The following is a 21,792-nucleotide window of genomic DNA, read 5'->3' as shown; positions in this document are numbered from 1 at the left end:
GAATAAATTTTAGAGTGTGAGTCCGAAGGAAAAGCAGGAACCGATGGGGGATTTTAAAGAAAGTAGGCTCGAGAGAGGTGGTACATGTTAGGGTTAGGGTACACTGGTACAAAGATCAGCTGTCGAAAGGAGACATTTAGATATTTTTTATGGTATTTGTTAAGCGCTTAATATATGCCAGGCACTGTTCTAAGCGCTGGGGTAGATAAAAAGTCATCAGGTTGGACACAGACCCTGTCCTACATGGGGTTCACAGTGTTAATCCCAGTTTTACAGATGAGGTACCTGACGCCCAGAGGAGTTGAGTGACTTGCCCAAGATCCCCTGCAAACAAGAGGTAGAGCGAGGATTAAAACTCAGACAGACTCCCAGGTCCATGCTGTATCTTCTGGGCCACGCTGTTTCTCAAGATTTGAGAGTCAAGGTGAGATCTGCACCTACAGGTGTGACTTTGAGCAATGGGAAGAGATGAAAATGTAGAAACTGAACAGATCTTAAAAGTTATGGCAGATTGTAGCAACACAGGTAAGCAATCTACAGATGATTTGTCTTCATGTTGTCTTCTCAATTCATAATGGCTGCCTCTGTTGATTTTTCTAGTGGCTAAAGAGGTTGACATAAGGTGAGCTCCTCTTCCCTGGTTATATAAGAGCTCCTGATTATTTATTTTGTGACAAAGGTAAAGGTCCTGGAGGCGGGAATGATTAAACTACCAATTCCTGTAGTGCGTCTATTGGCATGCAGATTCCACGTGAAGGTTGACCTTTTGCAACCACTCCAACTGATGGCTTGGAGCCCCTTCAGAGCAAAGTTTACACACTGACTGAGCCACTCCAATCCTGATGGCAGCTGTAGTTGGGTGATTGTTTCTCAACTGAAATGATGCTGTTTGGGAAACTGGACAATTTCCCAGGTATTAATTTTCATAGTGAAAAGAATCCAGAGTTTGCTCTAGCTGCTTCTGCTGCTCCTGGAAAAGTGTCTATGACACTAAGAGATGGGGAAAAACTCAGCCACCTCCATCCTCTTACTCCAAGAGTGGTCTCCTCCTCCTTCTCCCTTCCCTCCAGGAGCATTCATTCATTCATTCAATCATATTTATCGAGCACTTACTTTGTGCAGAGCACTGTATTAAGTGCTTGGGAAGTACAAGTTGGCAACATATAGAGATGGTCCCTACCCAACAATGGGCTCACAGTCTAGGGGGGTAGACAGACAACAAAACAAAACATGTGGACAGGTGTCAAGTCATCAGAATAAATAGAAGTAAAGCTAGATGCACATCATTAACAAAATAAATAGAATAGTAAATATGTACAAGTAAAATAGAGTAATAAATCTGTACAAACATATATACAGGTGCTGTGGGGAGGGGAAGGAGGTAGGGTAGGAGGGATGGGGAGGGGGAGAGGAAAGAGGGGGCTCAGTCTGGGAAGGCCTCCTGAAGGAGGTGAGCTCTCAGTAGGGCTTTGAAGGGAGGAAGAGAGCTAGCTTGGCGGATGTGCAAAGGGAGGGCATTCCAGGCCAGGGGGAGGACATGGGCCAGGGGTCGATGGCAGGACAGGTGAGAACGAGGCACAGTGAGGAGGTTAGCAGCAGAGGAGCGGAGGCTGCGGGCTGGGCTGTAGAAGGAAAGAAGGGAGGTGAGGTAGGAGGGGGCGAGTTGATGGAGAGCCTTGAAGCCGAGAGTGAGGAGTTTTGCCTGATGTGTAGGTTGACTCATAGCCACTGGAGATTTTTGAGGAGGGGAGTAATATGCCCAGAGTGTTTCTGCACAAAGATGATCCGGGCAGCAGTGTGAAGTATAGGAGCAGCTCACCGAACAGGTTCATGCTGCAAAGAGAAGGTGAATGAAATACTGCTGGGTGGAGCAGGGGAGGGATAGAATGGACAGTAATGAGAACTATTTATTCCTCCAGCCCTCTCCTAATTGTCAGATGATTATCCAGTTTTCTTAGGTGTAGAGCTCTGACTGGTTTGGCTGGAAGAGCTGCTGGTAGGAACAGATTGAACAGCAGAGAAGGGGGTCCATAAAAGTAGAGAGTAGAGAGTAGCATGGGTTACTTTCACTCTCCTCCTAGCTGAGGGCCCCCGACATGAGATTATCCCTTTCTGAAAGTCTAAAGCTTCTGAGAAGTGGGTGGGAGAGAACAGCAGAGACCCAGTTTTTCTGGTTTCTCTGAGCCTGGGGTCTCTCCTTGTTTGCACACAGAACGAGAACAGACACAACCCTCCCTAGATCTGCTATTTTTGTTGTTACCTGGGCAGCTTGTCATGGTGCTGTGGGGACTGATTAGGATTTTAAGTCCTGAATCACACCTGGAAATCCAACTCATTGTCAAAAAGCAGCAGCCGGATATATGGTTGGCTGTCAAGTCATAGCAGCTGTCAATGAGTAAACCATGAGCCAGTTGGTAGGCTTAGAAGACATAACCACCCAAGGTTCAAGCCAAATTTAGCTGAATGAGCTGAACTGCAACAAAATAAATTGCAATTTCCTCTTTCCATCAATTAATACCAAAGTTGCCTCCATTTCTGCTATTACAGAGCATGGGGGTTGGGAATTTGGCCTGTAAACATACACTGGTTTTATACAGATCAATTGCAAGATGAACTTTGCCCAAGAAATAACATTTGTCACTAACACAGTCAAAAACATTTATAGCAAGTGTAAAACAATATACTAAATGCTGAATGGAATGTACCTAAAAAAAAAAAAGAAAAGGTCCCTTATTCGAGGACTTTCCAGTCTATTCATGGGGAAGACCAGCTAATAGACTTAGTATATGTACTACAGTTTGAAAAGTGTCACAAGTTTTCAGACTTTTTATGATGGTCCCAAAACTTGTTTTCTTGATTTTGGATTTGGTTGGAACCCCTGACTAATTTTCACTTTTGGTTTGCTAAAATAATTAATGGAAATTCCTAAATCCTATCCACATTTGCATTATTTAGCAGGATGCTGCCAAAATATAAGAATTTCACAGGTACTTTCCCCAGTGTATTAACCAAAACATAAATGATAAAGTGTGTAGGTTTGGAACTAATGATCTACCAGATTTTACCATTTTCAAAATAATGTGGTGCTAATTTTCTGACTTATTTTAACTCTCCTCTCCCCAACCTCCCTTTAAAAATGATAGTAGTGATGTTTTGTCAAGCCATTTTTAATCTTGGTCAGTCATGTTACCAACTCCATCGTATTGTAGTCTCCCAAGCACTTAGTACAGTGTTCTGCACATGGTAGGTGCTCAGTAAATACCACTGATTGATTGATTGATTCCTCCATAATTTACATATACCAACATCTAAAACCTTTATAATAATAATAATAATGATAATGATAATAGTATTTGTTAAGCACTTACTTTGTGCCAGGCACTGTACTAAGCCAGTCCTCAAGCCTGTTCACTTGCACATAGTCTTTTTCGCTTAGGATTGCCACCTTAGGTGATGGTTTACCATGAAAACCCAGGATGCAGAAAGAAGGGAAAGAGATTGATGATTGGGTCTGCTTGATCTTAATGAAGTTCAGGTTTGAGCAGTTACCTGCTTGATTTGCTTCAATCAATCAATCAATGGCACTTACCGAGTGCTTACCATGTGCAAAACACTGTGCTAAGTGCTTGGGAGAGTACAATAGAGTTGGTAGGCACAATCCTTACCCTTAAGGAGTTTACAATCTAGTGCTTCATGTAGGCAACCGATCAGTTCAGGTTACCACCATAAAGAGAATCAACCAGACAGTTTAATCCTCCACATCAGGTGGGTCATGCAGAGCTAACTGCAGAGTCAGTAAGGAAGATCTCCTGCCCCTGTTCTCTTTTTATTTTCACTAGGTCATTCTGGGCAGTCTGTACAGAGACCTCAAAGTCTAGCTGCCTAGCTCAGTACTAGGCAGTCTGCCACCTCATCCTTCAACCAAACCCTGGGAAGAATAGAGCTGCAAATGCAGATAGTGGGCAAGGTATTATTATCTATCAAACTTAAGGAACTTTTCCAAATCTTGAATCCTCATATCTTCTGGGTGAGATGAAAGATCAACTGCAGCTTACAGCTACTGTTGATGTTGGGTCTCCTTTCTGTGGGGATTGGGGAAGAAGAAGTGGAGGGATATGGGTGGGGAAGGGGAAAAAGAAACCACCTTTCTGACTAACAAAAGTGAGTCAAAAGTTTTAATCTGAGGCACTATACATTTAATAGCTGTGTCATTCTCGCTTCTACCCCAGTGCTTAGGCTTAGCGTCACAGCCATTGCGCTCTGCCCAGCTGCAAAGGAATCCAGGTAACATCCCAATTGCCCAGAGGCGGCCTGTAAGCCTCTAATTACTATTTCCTGCACTCTTTGAGAGTGATGAAAAGCTCTCTGGCTCCAATGAAGTCTTTTTCCTACTGTTTTTAGGTAGAATGCAGATGGAGTCAGGGAGGGGAGGACTCTTTTCTCTGCCAGGCCCAAGATCTCTTGTTTCTTGATGCTGAAGGAAGAATAAAGCTCAGTATCTCCAAACAGCCACTGTGAGAATCACTTGTCTGAATTGGTGGGGTCATTTCCTATTTATAGCAGAAGAACATGGAGTATAATTCTTTTACTGTCTATGTGTCATAATTAGTAGTAGTATATATTGGACACCTACTGTGTGCAGAGATGCAGTGGGCACTTGAGAGTTTACAATAAAAGCAGAAGACATGGTCCCTGCCCAAAAAATACAGTGGGAACAAAAGAGGCACTAGAGAGACCACTACTGTAGTACAAGTTTTATAGCTTGTTGGGAATAGTGAGATGCAAAATGAAAGAAACTCTAGACATGTACGTTTTTGAACCTTTCCTGAAAGATCGGTTTCACCAGTGAATATCTGAGCTTTGTCTAGAAAGACAATTGTTACATTTCTGGCTTCCCAATAGAAGAAAACATATGGAAATTGACTGGGTAATTCATGACTGGAGTGTTTTTTGCCATATATGTGGGATGATCTAGAAAATGTTTGATGAAAGTTGTTTTTTTTTTTTGAATGGCATTTGTTAGGCATTTACTATGTACCAAGCACAACAGTGCATCCTGGGGTAGGTACAAGCTGATCAGGTTGGACACAGTCCGTGTCCCATGGCAGACTCGCAGTCTTAATCCTTATTTTACAGACTAGGTAACTGAGGCACAGAGAAGTTAAGTAACTTGCCGAAGGTCACACAGCATACAAGTGGCAGAGCTGAGATTAGAACCCAGCTCCTTCTGTCTCCCAGGCCCCTAGACAAGGAATTGGAGGGTGGTAGGGGGGATGACTATGATGATCACATTTTTAAGGCTCTTACTATGTGCCAAGCACTGTTCTAAGTGCTGGAGTAGATACAAGGTAATGAGGTAGTCCCACGTGAGACTCACAGTCTAATCCCCATTTTCCAGATAAGGTAACTGAGGCATAGAGAAGGTCACAAAGCAGACAAGTGGCAGATACGGGATTAGAACCCACAATTTCTGATTCCCAAGCCTGTGTTCTTGCCACTAGGCCATGCTGCTTCTTAGCATGGAGGGATGGTGGCAGGAGAAAAGTTACAGCAAGAGTATTCTAATGGAGAGGTGATAATTGTGGTATTTTTAAAATGTTTACTCTGTGCCAAGCATGATACCAAGCACTCAGGTAGATACAGAGTAATTAGGTTGGACAGAGTCCTTCTCCCACATAGGGCTCACAGTATCTGAAACTAAATAGAATCCAATTAATGGCAAGTATCAAAATTAATCAGTGGTATTTAATCAGAACTCAGGGGCTCAGGGGCAGAGAGAGACCAATTACAGCAACATTGCTGAGGAGCAGATAGTGTGAAACGCCTTACATATATACTACTCTAACTGTAAACTCGTTGTGGGAAGGGAATGTGTCTGTTTGTTATTGTATTGTACTCTCCCAAGCACTCAGTACAGTGCTTTTGCATGCGGTAAGTGCTCAATAAATATGGTTGAATGAATGAAATACTATGCTAAAGTATCTGAGACATGATGGATGAAGTTCTCATCCCAAAGACTTGCCCAAGTGGAATGAAAAAAAAACAAGGGGAAAAGGAGTTTTTTGCTCATTCTGAGGAAATTCCCAACAGATTCATTTCCTACGTTCAAAACCTGCCATTTTGTGTTAATTCTGGTCAGAAGTTCTCAAACCCGCATAGACAACGTACGGAAACCAGGCTGAAAGACTGAAATTGGCTGTTATTTCGAAGTAGGTCACCATACTTTGAAATATGAAGAAGCATGCCACCTAGTGGAGTTGACTTAGCTCGTTGAGATCGCAGAAGGTTCACTTCCATGTGTGCTATGGATGTGCAAAATTGTCCTTCATTTTCAAAAATTCGTCAACTATGGTGAGCGCCTAGCCATGGGCGTGTGTGTGCCTGCAAAGAATATCCATGACCAATAATTCCACCCCATATCCCACATTATGTAGTCTTTGCTGTTATGGATGCTTGAAACAGCTGTCTCTGTTCTCTAGATTGTAAGCTCGTGGTGGGCAGTGAAAGCATCTGTTTATTGTTATATTGTAGTCTCTCAAGCCCTTAGTACGGTGCTTTGCACACAGTAAGTGCTCAGTAAATACGATTGAATGAATTAATCAATGAATGATGATGATGATGATGGCATTTATTAAGCGCTTACTACGTGTTCTAAGCGCTGTTCTAAGCGCTGGGGTGGTTACAAGGTGATCAGGTTGTCCCACGGGGGGCTCACAGTCTTAATCCCCATTTTACAGATGAGGTAACTGAGGCACAGAGAAGTGAAGTGCCCAAAGTCACACAGCTGACAACTGGCGGAGCTGGGATTTGAACCCAAGACCTCTGACTCCAAAGCCCGGGCTCTTTCCACGGAGCCACGCTGCTTTTCTTCTTGAATATTCTTGAAACTGCCTGGGTATCTCTATCTCCCATAGGCTTCTTTTCTCAGAGAGCTAGCCTCCTCTTGTCTGTTGCTATTGTCTTCCAATAGCTTGCTGACAGGCCATTTTTTTCTGACACTGTGCTTTACAAAAACATACTCCTTAAAACATAATCAATGGTATCTATTGTGTGCTTTCTATACGCAGAGCATTGCCATTTGTCAGCTGGGTGACTTTCGGCAAGTCACTTAACTTCTCTGTGTCTCAGTTACCTCATCTGTAAAATGGGGATTAAGACTGAGAGTCCACATGGGACAGCCTGATTACCTTGTATCTTCTCCAGCGCTTAGAACAGTTCTTGGCACATAGTAAGCGCTTAACATACCATCATCATCATCATCACTGTACTAAGCACTTGGGAGAGTACGATACAACAGAATTAATGAACATATTCCCTGCCCAAAACAGGCTTACAATCTAGATAGGGAGACAAACATATTATTTATTAATTAATAAGTATTAATAAATAAATTTATTATTTTATAATTATAATTATATAATAATTAAAATTATAATTTGTTATTAATACTTATTAATGGATAGAATGTATTTATTAATATAAATGAATAACTTATTATATATGAATTAAAGATATGTATATGTACATACTCTCTGCCCTCCCTGCTTGTATATACCTCCATTTATTTTACCATGCACCAGCTCTCTCCATTTCTTGCTGTCATTTTCTCCTCAGTTGTTCTTCCAATATTACCTCAATGCTGCAGTTAGACCTAATAGCCTTCCTGATTCCTTTTTTTTTTCTTTGTCAATCTGGGCATCATTAGCTGCTGTACTATCCAGAGAGCAGAATTCACTAAGAGCAGTAAGTTCTGTCCTCCCCCCTGCACCAATTTCATGATAGCTTTCTTTAGTAAAACACCTCTAAACTATGAGCTCGTTGTGGGCAGGGAATGTGTCTACCAACTCTGTAGTACTGTACTCTACCAAGAGCTTAGTACTGTGCTCTGCACACAGTAAGCACTCAATAAATATGATTGATTGACTGCTGTGCTGAATCTGGGGAGCCTTTATTATTATCTTCTTGTTTACTTGCCTTCAGAGAGAAGCCATTAGACTGTTTCAAAGATTTTCAGTGAGGCCCACAGCCGTCCGAGCAGGAGGTTTTCCAATGGCACAAAAGCAGATTCTTCATACCACATCTCATCCCTTGTTGTCAATGTTTAATTTCTATTGAGAGAGTTGTGGCATAGCAGCACTTCTCGCCAGGGAATGAAATGCCACTTTCTGATCTAGACTTTTCACTGACTCTGGAGCTCCTGGCTCAGATGGAGCTCTGTTTGTTGCAGCTTCAGCATGTTCACCCAGCCTAAGTGGTCTGCAAGCACACAGACGTGCTCAATAAGTAAGGACTTAGTACAGTGCTCTGCACACAGTAAGTGCTCAATAAATACTATTGAATGAAAAGTGTCATTGAACATGATGAATCTAGTATATCACCCTGTTTTATTTCAACAGGTTGATGAGGAAATGATTCGACGGGTTACCTTCAGCTTAAACTTGAAGCCTTCAATGGGGATTAAACCGACCACATCATAGCGGGCTAGCCTAAGGACTCGGTGAACTTCTCAGGGCTGTCAAAGTGGATTTGTAGTTGCCAGAACTCAGATCTGCTGATGGTGTCAAATGCCTTAGAAAAATCCAAAGCTTTGTTCTGGGTCCATTACTTACTGTCAATACTGTCTTCATGTGAATGACTGCCAAATCTATTTCATCAGTCCCAACCTCTCTCATGCTACATAATCTTGCATTTCCTCTTACCTCCAGCACATCTCTACATGGATTTCCCACTGGCAACTTAACCTGAATATATCTCAAATTGAATTCATCTCCCCGCCTCAATTCACTTCTCTTCAATTACCCATTTCAGTTGACACCACTACCATTTTTCCTGACCCAGGGACATTCAATCTGTTAAATCTCACAGGTTCTTTCTCCACAATATTTCGTGGATCTACCCATTCCTTCCTACCAAATAGACACTACCTTGATTCAAACTCTCTCCAACTCCCGATTAGATTACTGTATCAGCCTCCTCACTGATCTCTCTGTCTCCAACCTCTCCCCTCTGAAGCCTATACTCCACTCCCCTGGCAGCACATGTTACAGAGGAAACAGAACAGGTCTAGAAGTTGAAGGTCTAGAAGTTGAAGTTGAATGAACTTGCCATTTGCCTGCCGTATGCCTCGGGCAAATCACTTGACCTCGATGTGCCTCGGTTTTCCCGTCTGCTAGATGGGGATTACAATGCCTGGCTTTCCCTATCTCACTGAGATGTTGGAGGACCCAAATGAATCAAGTAATGTGAAAGTGCTTTGGGAATAAAACTGCTGTATAAAATCAGGTTGTTATTACTGTTATTATTTAAAATAATAATAAATTATCAATCAGTGGTATTTACTGAGTGCTTACTACATGCAGAGCACTGTACTAAGCACTTGCCGGAGTACAATACAAAAGAATCAGCAGATGTTCCCTGCCTATAACGAGCTTATAATCATACAAATAATAATAAGGTATTAAGAAACCTCCAATGGTGAACCATTTCCCTCCACATCAAGGAATTCAATGAGTCGATCGATCAATGGTACTCACTGAGTGCTCAATGTAGGCAGAGCATTGTACTAGTGCTTGGAAGAGTACAATACAATATTGAGCCCCCTTTTTCCTCTCCTCCTCCTCCCCATCCCCCCTACCCTACCTCCTTCCCCTCCCCACAGCACTTGTATATATTTGTACAGATTTATTACTCATTTATTTTACGTGTACTTATTTACTATTCTATTTATTTTGTTAATGATGTGCATATAGCTTTAATTTTATTTGTTCTGACGATTTTGACACCTGTCTACATGTTTTGTTTTGTCTGTCTCCCCCTTCTATACTGTGAGCCTGTTGTTGGGTAGGGACCGTCTCTATATGTTGCCAACTTGTACTTCCCAAGTGCTTAGTACAGTGCTCTGCACACAGTAAGTGCTCAATAAATACGATTGAATAAATGAATGAATACATAAATAAATACGATTGAATGAATGAATGAATGAAGAGAGAGTAGATACAGTCCCTGCACACGAGGAACCTACATAGAGGAGTTGGACAGTAAAATAAATTTCAGATAGGACAAATGGCAGAGTATAAGGAAATGAACATAAGTGCTTTAGAGCTGAGGATTGGAGTTTATGGAGTACAGATCTAAGGGCACAGGTGACATAGGAGGGAGGGAAAATAGGGAAAATGAGGGCTTAACCAGGGAAGGCCTCTTGGAAATGTGATTTTTAGAATGGCTTTGAAGGTGGGAAGAGTTTGAAGGTGGGGTGAGTGCTAGTCCATAGGCTATGATGGGGGAGGGATTTCCAAGAGAGGAAAGATGTGGACAAGGGGTAAGCGATGAGATAGATGAGATTGAAGTTCAATGAGTATTGGCTTCCAGGGTCCCTCCTTCTGACTTTTCTGCCCTCTTCACCTGCTACTCCCTAGTCCATGCTCTACAATCCTCCCAAGCAAACTTCCTTACTGTCTTCATACTCCTTCCATGCTCACCTTCATCAACATCATATCATGAATGGTATTTATTGAGCACTGTCATGTGCAGAGCACTTTACTAAGCACCTGGGAGAAGCAGCGTAGCTCAGTGGAAAGAGCACGGGCTTTGGAGTCAGAGGTCATGGGTTCAAATCCCGACTCCACCAATTGTCAGCTGTGTGACTTTGGGCAAATCACTTAACTTCTCTGTGCCTCAGTTACCTCATCTGTAAAATGGGGATTAAGACTGTGAGCCCCCAGTGGGACAACCTGATCACCTTGTAACCTCCCCAGCACTTAGAACAGTGCTTTGCACATAGTAAGCGCTTAATGCCACCATTATTGTTAAAATATAACCGAGTTGGTAGACATGTTCCCTGGCCATAACAAATCTACAGTCTAGTGTGGAAGACAGACATTAATATAAATTCATTATTTATAATATATCATTTATAGATATGTTCATAAGTGCCATGGGGCACCTTCAACCTCACTCTTGACACTCAAGCCTCCAATCCTCTAGACTGTAAGCTCATTGTGGGCAGGGAATGTGTCTGTTTATCGTTATATTCATTCATTCAATCGTATTTATTGAGTGCTTACTGTATGCAGAGCACTGAACTAAGCACTTGGGAAGTACAAATCGGCAATTTATAGAGACGGACCCTACCCAACAACGGGCTCTTGTACTCTCCCAAATACTCAGTACAGTGCTCTGCACACAGTAAGCGCTCCATAAATACAATTGAATGAACAATCTATCACTCAGGCAGTTCCTCCAGCCTGGAACTCCTTTCAATCTCAAATCTGCCAGACTAGAGCTCTCCACCATCTTTGAAGGATTTCTGAAATCTTACCTCCTCCAGAAGTGATTCCCTGATTAATTTTCTTCTCCCCAGAGCATATCCTCCAAACTACCACTTCTACACTTAGATAAACATTCATTAACAAGCTCGAATATTTTAACACTTACTTATCTATCTCTTCATTCTCTTTTTCCTCCCAAATGTAAATAATGTGTCTCCATCTCCTCCCTTATTTGAATTAAGCTCTCTTTTTATGGTATTTGTTAAGCACTTATTATGTGCCAGACACTGCACTAAGTGCTGGGGTAGATACAAGCTAATGAGGTTGAACACAGTCTCTGTCCCACCTGGGGTTCACAGTCATAATCCTCATTTTATAGATGAGGGAATTGAGGCACAGAGAAGTAAAGTGACTTGTCCAAGGTCACACAGCAGACAAGTGGCAGAGCTGGGATTACAACCCGGGTCCTACTGACTCCTAGGCGTGTGCTCTATCCATTAGACCAAGCTGCTTCCTTTCCTTCTGGGCAGGGACTGTGTCTCCCAAGCACTAAATAGAAGTTACAGTGCTCTGTACATGGCAAGTGCTCAAATACTCAAAATATTTAGAGGATTAAGGGTTTTGATATTGCTCTTTACACTTCTCTATCTGTTATGTTACAAAGATCATATCTATTGTTTTGCCTTTTGGTCTGAAGCTACATCGGTCAATCACTCAACCACTGGTATTTATTGAGCACCTACTGAATAATAATAATGACTTTTGCTAAGTGCTTACTATGTGCCAAGCACTGTTCTAAGCGCTGGGGGGGATACAAGGTGATCAGGTTGACCCACGTGGGGCTCACAGTCGTAATCCCCATTTTACAGATGAGGGAACTGAGGCTCAGAGAAGTTAAGTGACTTGCCCGAGGTCACTTGCCCGAGCAGACATGTGGCAGGGCCGGGATTCGAACCCATGACCTCTGACTCCACAGCCCGTGCTCTTTCCACTGAGCCACGCTGCTTCAGGTAAATGCAAAATGCTAAATGCAATACTAAGGGCTTGGGAAAATTCAACAGAAGACACCCATTGCCTGCCCTCAGAAAGCTTACATTCTAAAGAGAGAGACAGACAGCAATTATTTACAAACAGTGGGAGCAAAAGGAAATGCAAAGACATCACAGGAAGTAGTTCAAGAATATTATGATGAAGTAGCTGAGTACGTAATTATAGATGAATGTAAAAATAAATTAAAAATATGGCTATATAGGGTAGGAAAAACTAGATAAGTACCAAGGGCAAGTGTTGGATTGTTATGATTGGACTGTGATGCATTATGCAGGGAAGGTTTCTTGGAGGAGGTGGGATTTTAGGTGGGACTTTATAGGGGGAGAGCTGTGGTCTGGAGGATTTGAGAAGGAGTTGAGAGCTGGAGGAACGGCATGAAACTGTCAGCTCTTTGTGGGCAGGGAATGTGTCTGTTGTTGTATTGTACTCTCCCAAGCACTGAATGCATTGCTTTGCACACAGTAAGCACTCAATAAATATGACAATGGATGAATGAATGAAGGAATGAAAACAAAAAATGGGAGGTAGAAGAGCCAAGAGGGAGGTAAAAGGTGAATCAATCAATCAATCAATCAATCATATTTATTGAGCGCTTACTGTGTGCAGAGCACTGTACTAAGCACTTGGGAAGTACAAGTTGGCAACATATAGAGACAGTCCTTACCCAACAGTGGGCTCACAGTCTAGAAGGGTGAGACAGAGAACAAAACCAAACATATTAACAAAATAAAATAAATAGAACAGATATGTACAAGTAAAATAAATAGATAATGTGAATGTGGGAGGAGTGAAGAATGCAAGCAGGGGGTAGTGAGTGGAGGCAGCCAATATGTTAGAGGGAGAAAGCTGGTGGAGGACTTTGAAGTTAACCTAAAGATCCTCTGCTTGATGAGGAGAGATATGGGTCACCCCTGAAAATTTTGGAGGAGTGGAGAGGTGTGTCAAGAGATGTTTCAAGATGATCCTTGCTGCAGTGCAGTGTACTAGAGAGGGTGAGGAGAGGCTAAAAGAGAAAGGGAGAGGCTGGAGGCAGGAGACCAATAAATAATAATTATTAATAGTAATAATAATGGTATTTATTATGTGCTTTCTACGTGTCAAATGCTGTTCAAAGGACTGGGGTAGTTACAAGGTAATCAGGTTATCCCACGTGGGGTGAGCCCGACATGGGATCACAGTCTTAATCCCTATTTTACAGACAAGGTAACTGAGGCACAGAGAAGTTAAGTGGCTTGCCCAAGGTCACACAGTACTCAAATGGTGGAGCTGGGATTAGAACCCACATCCTCTGACTCCCAAGCCCATGCTGTTTCCACTAACCACAAAAGAGGCTAATACAGCGATAGAACTCAGAGAGGCTTATAAACAGCTTGGGACTTTGAGAATCCAAATGCAACAGCAAAACTGAAGCATATTAATAATACCACTTGAACCACATCTCTAGCTCTCCTGAAGTCCCCACTAGAGATGGCTTCAGAGTGAATCCAATTCTAAGGCCTTAATGTGGAAAACAGTCCCACTAGAAGACTCTTTGGGATTTACTGATCTTTGGCCAAAGAAATGATGGATTATCCATTTTAGTATGTTTCATTTCTTATTTATTTTTATGAGCAAAAATAAATCTATTTCAATATCGTGATTGAAGTCTGCAACAGTAAATGGAATTTCATAGTCTGGTAGGACTAGCCAATTGCTTGCTCTTAAACAAGACTCTACCTGAATAATAATAATAATTGCATTTATTAAGCATTTATTATGTGCAAAACACTCTTCTAAGCACTGGGGAGGTTACAAGGTGATCAGGTTGTCCCACGTGGATCCCACCAGAGAGATGAGAATCAGTTCGATTTTAAAAGATCCCTGGAAGAGGAGATTCCACCTTCTCCTTTGGTAATCTGTTCTTTCTGTATCTCTTTCTTTCTGTATCTCTACTGTTCATACTCAACGGCTCATACTCTGTCCTAATCCTCCTCGACCTCTCAGCTGCCTTTGACACTGTGGACCACCCCCTTCTCCTCAACACGTTATCTGACCTTGGCTTCACAGACTCCGTCCTCTCCTGGTTCTCCTCTTATCTCTCCGGTCGTTCTTTCTCAGTCTCTTTTGCAGGCTCCTCCTCCCCCTCCCATCCTCTTACTGTGGGAGTTCCCCAAGGTTCAGTGCTTGGTCCCCTTCTGTTCTCAATCTACACTCACTCCCTTGGTGACCTCATTCGCTCCCACGGCTTCAACTATCACCTCTACGCTGATGACACCCAGATCTACATCTCTGCCCCTGCTCTCTCCCCCTCCCTCCAGGCTCGCATCTCCTCCTGCCTTCAGGACATCTCCATCTGGATGTCCGCCCGCCACCTAAAGCTCAACATGTCGAAGACTGAGCTCCTTGTCTTCCCTCCCAAACCTTGTCCTCTCCCTGACTTTCCCATCTCTGTTGACGGCACTACCATCCTTCCCGTCTCACAAGCCCGCAACCTTGGTGTCATCCTCGACTCCGCTCTCTCATTCACCCCTCACATCCAAGCCGTCACCAAAACCTGCCGGTCTCAGCTCCGCAACATTGCCAAGATCCGCCCTTTCCTCTCCATCCAAACCGCTACCCTGCTCATTCAAGCTCTCATCCTATCCCGTCTGGACTACTGCACTAGCCTTCTCTCTGATCTCCCATCCTCGTGTCTCTCTCCACTTCAATCCATACTTCATGCTGCTGCCCGGATTATCTTTGTCCAGAAACGCTCTGGACATATCACTCCCCTCCTCAAAAACCTCCAATGGCTACCGATCAATCTGCGCATCAGGCAGAAACTCCTCACCCTGGGCTTCAAGGCTCTCCATCACCTCGCCCCCTCCTACCTCACCGCCCTTCTCTCCTTCTACTGCCCAGCCCGCACCCTCCGCTCCTCCACCACTAATCTCCTCACTGTACCTCGCTCTCGCCTGTCCCGCCATCGACCCCCGGCCCACGTCATCCCCCGGGCCTGGAATGCCCTCCCTCTGCCCATCCGCCAAGCTAGCTCTCTTCCTCCCTTCAAGGCCCTCCTGAGAGCTCACCTCCTCCAGGAGGCCTTCCCAGATTGAGCCCCTTCTTTCCTCTCCCCCTCGTCCCCCTCTCCATCCCCCCGCCTTACCTCCTTCCCCTCCCCACAGCACCTGTATATATGTATATATGGTTGTACATATTTATTACTCTGTTTATTTATTTATTTATTTATTTTACTTGTACATTTCTATCCTACTTATTTTATTTTGTTGGTATGTTTGGTTCTGTTCTCTGTCTCCCCCTTTTAGACTGTGAGCCCACTATCGGGTAGGGACTGTCTCTATGTGATGCCAATTTGTACTTCCCAAGCGCTTAGTACAGTGCTCTGCACATAGTAAGCGCTCAATAAATACGATTGATTGATTGATTGATTGATACTGTGTAAGTACATTTGCTTCTGTTTTCTAACTAAGGTGGAGATGGTGAACAGCAGGTCAGCCTTGTCAGCAAGTTTTGTGGCTCTCCTCTGAGTCCTCTCTGTGTTTTTTTCTACATCCTTTAAACATGTGAAGCCCAATAGTGGCACAGTACTACCTGTAAGGTAGTGCTGAGCAGTGAAGGAATATTATCTAATTTCTCCCACAAGCTATTCTTTTGCTTATTTGGCTTCCCAGCTCCACGCTTGGTTTTCCAGCTCCAGCACAGTGCTGCGTTGTTGATTCACGGTCAGGTTTTTATCCTCTGGGACCTCCAGGCCTTTTTCAGCTGTTCTTGCCCTTAGCCTAGGATTCAGCTAATTCTTTTTTTTCTCCTCAATCAACTATCCTGAACGTAGCCTCCTCAGATTTCAAAGCCAGACTTAGTGGACCTGCAAAGACTTTGGTTAATTTCTAGAACAGTAGAAGATTAGAGAGACTTCTGAAACTCCAAGTGGAATGTGTTTTCAGGGGTGGGACTAGTTATCCAAGAAAAAGTTCAGAAAACAGAGCGAATAATATAAAAATACTGAAAGACGCTCAAATGATGCTCCTTTCAAGGGCTTAGTACAGTGCTCTGCACACAGTAAGTGCTCAATAAATATGATTGAATGAAATGACAGAAAATGAGCCAACGTACTCACTGTGCCTCATTCCCATCTCTCTCACACCCTCTCTTCTGCCCTGAACATTTTCCGCCTTCAGATCCAGCAGACAGCTTCTCCCCCATCTGTAGTCCTTCTGTAGTTCCATCACTTCCAGGAGGCCTTCCTTGATTACTCTCTCCTATCTCCACTCCGATTTCCCTCTCCTGCCACTTCAGTGCTTCTACATCACCCAGTCCCCTGGGTACACACCACTCCCTCCCATGTTGCGCTTATGTACATACTTTTATCATCTATTGCTTCCCCCTTCCAGCCTGTAATTTATTTTAGCACCTGTCTCCCCCTCTAAACCCCTCTCAAGATGGCACCTGGAGAGTTTCCAGGTCTGTATCAGTCTCGGCTACATGAGGGAGAGTCAAGCAGAGGCATACCATTCCATTCCTAACTTGGGCAATGGCTAACAAGTGGAAGGCAATCTGCTACAAGTTAAAACTCACCTGTGCTGGGTAGCAGCATCATGGGAGAGAGTCAAGGGTGGAGACTCAAATATACTGCACAGAAGGACGCAATGGTAAACCACTTCCATATTTTTACCAAGAATATTCTATGGATACACTACCCGAATGATTGCGGATGGAGGTGGGGCATTCTGGGAGAGATGTGTCCATGGTGTCACTATGGGTTGGAGATGACTCAATGGCATAGGACAAGACACCCCTACACCTGCCTAAGTGGTAAGCTCCTTGAGGGCAGGGATCATGTCTACTAATTTCATTATACTCCCTCAAAGTCTTAAAGTGCTCTGCACAGAATAAATGTTCAAGTAAATCAATCAATCAATCGTATTTATTGAGTGCTTACTATGTGCAGAGCACTGTACTAAGCGCTTGGGAAGTACAAATTGGCAACACATAGAGACAGTCCCTACCCAACAGTGGGCTCACAGTCTAAAAGAAATACGATTGATTGATTGACACACACACAAACTCTCACCGTGATGGCATCTTTAGTGTAGGACAGTCAGCAAAGACAGCTGCAGATAATAATAATGATGTTGGTATTTGTTAAGCACTTACTATGTGCCAAGCACTGCTGATAAATTCAGAGAAATGGCAGCCAAATCTGTCTCACCAACACCACCACCACAATCATTGCTGCTGCTGCAGTAACTTTGGCTTCTAGAACTGCTGCCGAGGACAAATCAATCAATCAATCATATTAATTGAGGGCTTACTGTGTGCAGAGCACTGTAGTAAAACTCCCCAGACGTTTCTGTATGGTTACCTTTCACAAAGCTCCAGGCAAAAAAGAAAGCTCCAGAGAGCAACCCCAGAAACAGCAGTCATGACAGCAGAGGTGAACAGCTGTGGGGCAGCAGCATTGGCTACCTTTCTCTATACTTAGTTCTTTTTTCTGTTACTCTTTACTCAGCTCTGGGCTCCTCACCACCCAAACTGTCCAGATCCACCTAACTGGCTGCTGCCGATTGACAATTTCTTTCCCAAAAAAAGCCTCTTTCCCTCTGAAGAGTTGGCCCATTTCCTACCCACCCCACAGTTCACTTTTTTGTTTAAAAAAATGACAATACAGAGTAAAAGCATCTGCCCGTTTTACTAAAATCTGTTTTCAGGTTTTTTTCTCACCGTTCTTCAGAGGGTCCGATGTTAACTTTTACCTTTCCTCTTCAACTTAAATATATTAAATGGTGCTTTCCGACTTCCATGCAGATTTCTGCTTTGTCTAAAAGATGATATGACCACCTTCGCTACTGGTTTGTACTCGTCCTTCTTAACTGCTTATAGAGAAGCAGCGTAGCTCGAAGGAAAGAACACAGGCCTGAGAGTCAGAGGTCATGGGTTCAAATCCCAGCTCTGCCAATTGTCAGCTGTGTGACTTTGGGCAAGTCACTTGACTTCTCTACTTCATCTGTAAAATGGGGATAAAGACTGTGAGCCCACGTGGGACTATCTGATCACCTCGTATTCTCTCCAGCACTTAGAACGGTGCTTAGCACATAGTAAGCGCTTAACAAGTGCCATCATCATTGGCTTCCCTAGTTTGTAGTTCAGGGTCTTTGGCCCAATTCCACTTATCCCCAGAAGGCGGCCCTGTTGTACAGGCAAAGAGCAACGCAGGAAGGCACGAAGCGTTATAGAGAAGTAATAAAAAGTACTTCGGAAAGAAATGGGCCATCATTTAGAGGGGAAAGGAAAAGCCAGACATTTCTAGTTCGTAACCAACTCACGGTTCAAGGTCAGTACTGGTGTAAAGCACAGGACAAAGAACGCTTTCAGAAGCTGGGATGCTGATTTCAGAAAACAAATTTATAATCCACATTTTTATGGTACCACTGGGAAAAGGAGCACAGTACCGTATTTGTTTATATACAGATACGTTTGCGTGTTCGTGCACATGCGGACGGGTAGACTGAGCACCCCCCCCACTTTTTTCCTCTCCTCCTCCTCCTCCTCTGCCCTTCCCCCTTCCCCTCACCACAGATCTTGTGTATATTTATACATATATATTACTCTATTTTATTAATGATGTTGTATAGAGCTATAGTTCTATTTATTCTGTTGGTATTGACACCTGTCTCCTTTTTTTTTTTTTTGTCTGTCTCCCCCTTCTAGACTGTGAGCCCGTTGTTGGGTAGGGACCGTCTCTATATGTTGCCCACTTGTACTTCCCAAGCGCCTAGAACAGTGCTTTGCATATAGTAAGCACTCAATAAATACGACTGAATGAATGAACAGCAGAATAAGAACTGTGGTGTATAGATTTACTGAAGTCTGCTTAAGCACAAGAGCCAGGATGGATGACTATTTCTCAACACGGTGACAAAACCCTCCTGCTTTGTCTTCTAATCTCAAGTGCTAGACGCGGGAAGTTTGGGTTTCAGGCAGTTTTCAACTTTGCCTTGAAATAGACCCCATGAAAAAGAGACGGACCGGCTTCCCCCAGTCCAATTTAGACTGTGAGCCCACTGTTGGGTAGGGACTGTCTCTGTGTGTTGCCAATTTGTATTTGTACTTCCCAAGCGCTTAGTACAGTGCTCTGCACATAGTAAGCGCTCAATAAATACGATTGATGATGATGATATGCGCCGGACAAAAAGTACTGCCCGAGCAAAGAGTTTCGTATGGGCGTAGGGAAGGATCGGAAGAAAGGCATCCCTGTGCCGGACGGGGACTGTGTCTGATATGACTATCGACTGGGCACATGGCAAATATTGAATTGGATAACTCTCTCTCCCTTCTGCTTTCCATTTCATTTCCCACCTTCTCCACCACCTCCTTATCCACCCCCAACTCCCCTTTCCCCCCCTCTTCCCAGACAGTAAAGTCCTAGAGGGCAGGGATGCCTTCTTACCCTATTGTACTCTTCCAAGCACAGTGCTTTGCCCAAGGTAAGTACCCCCAAATCCTATCGACTGACTTCCCTCCCCTCTCCCCTCCACTTTCTCCCCTCTTCTCCCATAGCGTAGAGGATAGAGCGCAGGCCTGGGACTCAGATGGGTCACGAGTTCTAATTCCGCCTCTGCCGCTTGTGTGCCGTGTGACCCTGGGCAAGTCACTTCACTGGGCCTCAGTTCCCTCTTCCGTAAAAGGGGATTGAGACTGTGAGCCCCACCGACCCGATTGGCCCGTACCCGCCCCAGTGCTTAGTGCAGTGAATGCAGTGCAGTCTTTTAGACTGTAAGCCCACTGTTGGGTAGGGACTGTCTCTATATGTTGCCGACTTGTACTTCCCAAGCGCTTAGTAATAATAATAATGGCATTTGTTAAGCGCTTACTATGTGCAAAGCACTGTTCTAAGCGCTGGGGGGGATACAAGGTGATTAAGTTGTCCCACGTGGGGCTCGCAGTGAGCCCACTGTTGGGTAGGGACTGTCTCTATATGTTGCCAACTTGTACTTCCCAAGCGCTTAGTACAGTGCTCTGTGCACAGTAAGCGCTCAATAAATACGATTGATTAATCCCCATTTCACAGTTGAGGGAACAGAGGCTCAGAGAAGTGAAGTGACTTGCCCAAGGTCACACAACAGACATGTGGTGGAGCCGGGATTCGACCCCACGACCTCTGACTCCAAGGCCCAGGCTCTTTCCCAGAAGGAAGGAAGCCCCTTCCTTCCTCTCCCCCTCGTCCCCCTCTCCATCCCCCCATCTTACCTCCTTCCCTTCCCCACAGCACCTGTATATATGTATATATGGTTGTACATATTTATTACTCTATTTATTTATTTATTTATTTTACTTATACATTTCTATCCTATTTATTTTATTTTGTTGGTATGTTTGGTTCTGTTCTCTGTCTCCCCCTACAGGGACTGTCTCTATGTGTTGCCAATTTGTACTTCCCAAGCGCTTAGTACAGTGCTCTGCACATAGTAAGCGCTCAATAAATACGATTGATTGATTGATTGATTTCCACCGAGCCACGCTGCTGCACACAGTAAGCGCTCAATAAATACGATCGATTGATCGCAGTGCCTGGCACGTAGTAAGCGCCGAACAAACGGCGTGACGATTCTCCCGCCCTCCTCTAAGGGGAAGAGAAGCAGCGTGGCTCAATGGAAAAGAGCCCGGGCTTTGGAGTCAGAGGTCATGGGTTCAAATCCCCACTCTGCCAATTGTCAGCTGTGTGACTTTGGGCAAGTCACTTAACTTCTCTGTGCCTCAGTTACCTCATCTGTAAAATGGGGATGAAGACTGTGAGCCCCCCGTGGGACAACCTGATTACCTTGTAACCTCCCCAGCGTTTAGAACAGTGCTTGGCACATAGTAAGCGCTTAATAAATGTCATTAAACGTGGCTCAGTGGAAAGAGCCCAGGATTTGGAGTCAGAGGTCACGGGTTCAAATCCCCGCTCTGCCAATTGTCAGCTGTGTGACTTTGAGCAAGTCCCTTCACTTCTCTGTGCCTCAGGTACCTCATCTGGAACAGGGGGATTAAGACTGTGAGCCTGATTACCTTGTAACCTCCCCAGCGCTTAGAACAGTGCTTGGCACATAGTAAGAGCTTAATAAACGCCATAATTATTAGCGCTTAGAACAGTGCTTTGCAAATAGTAAGCGCTTAATAAGCGCCATAATTATTAGCGCTTAGAACAGTGCTTTGCACATAGTAAGCGCTTAATAAATGTCATAATTATTAGCGCTTAGAACAGTGCTTGGCACATAGTAAGCACTCAATAAACGCCATCATTATTAGCGCTTAGAACAGTGCTTGGCACATAGTAAGCGCTTAACAAACGCCATAATTATTAGCGCTTAGAACAGTGCTCTGCACATAGTAAGCGCTTAATAAACGCCATAATTATTAGCTCTTAGAACAGTGCTCTGCACATAGTAAGCGCTTAATAAACGCCATAATTATTAGCGCTTAGAACAGTGCTCTGCACATAGTAAGCGCTTAATAA

Source organism: Tachyglossus aculeatus, chromosome 22 (genome assembly GCF_015852505.1).
Source record: "Tachyglossus aculeatus isolate mTacAcu1 chromosome 22, mTacAcu1.pri, whole genome shotgun sequence".
Classification (NCBI taxonomy): domain Eukaryota; kingdom Metazoa; phylum Chordata; class Mammalia; order Monotremata; family Tachyglossidae; genus Tachyglossus; species Tachyglossus aculeatus.
Note: the sequence above shows the minus strand (reverse complement) of the source record.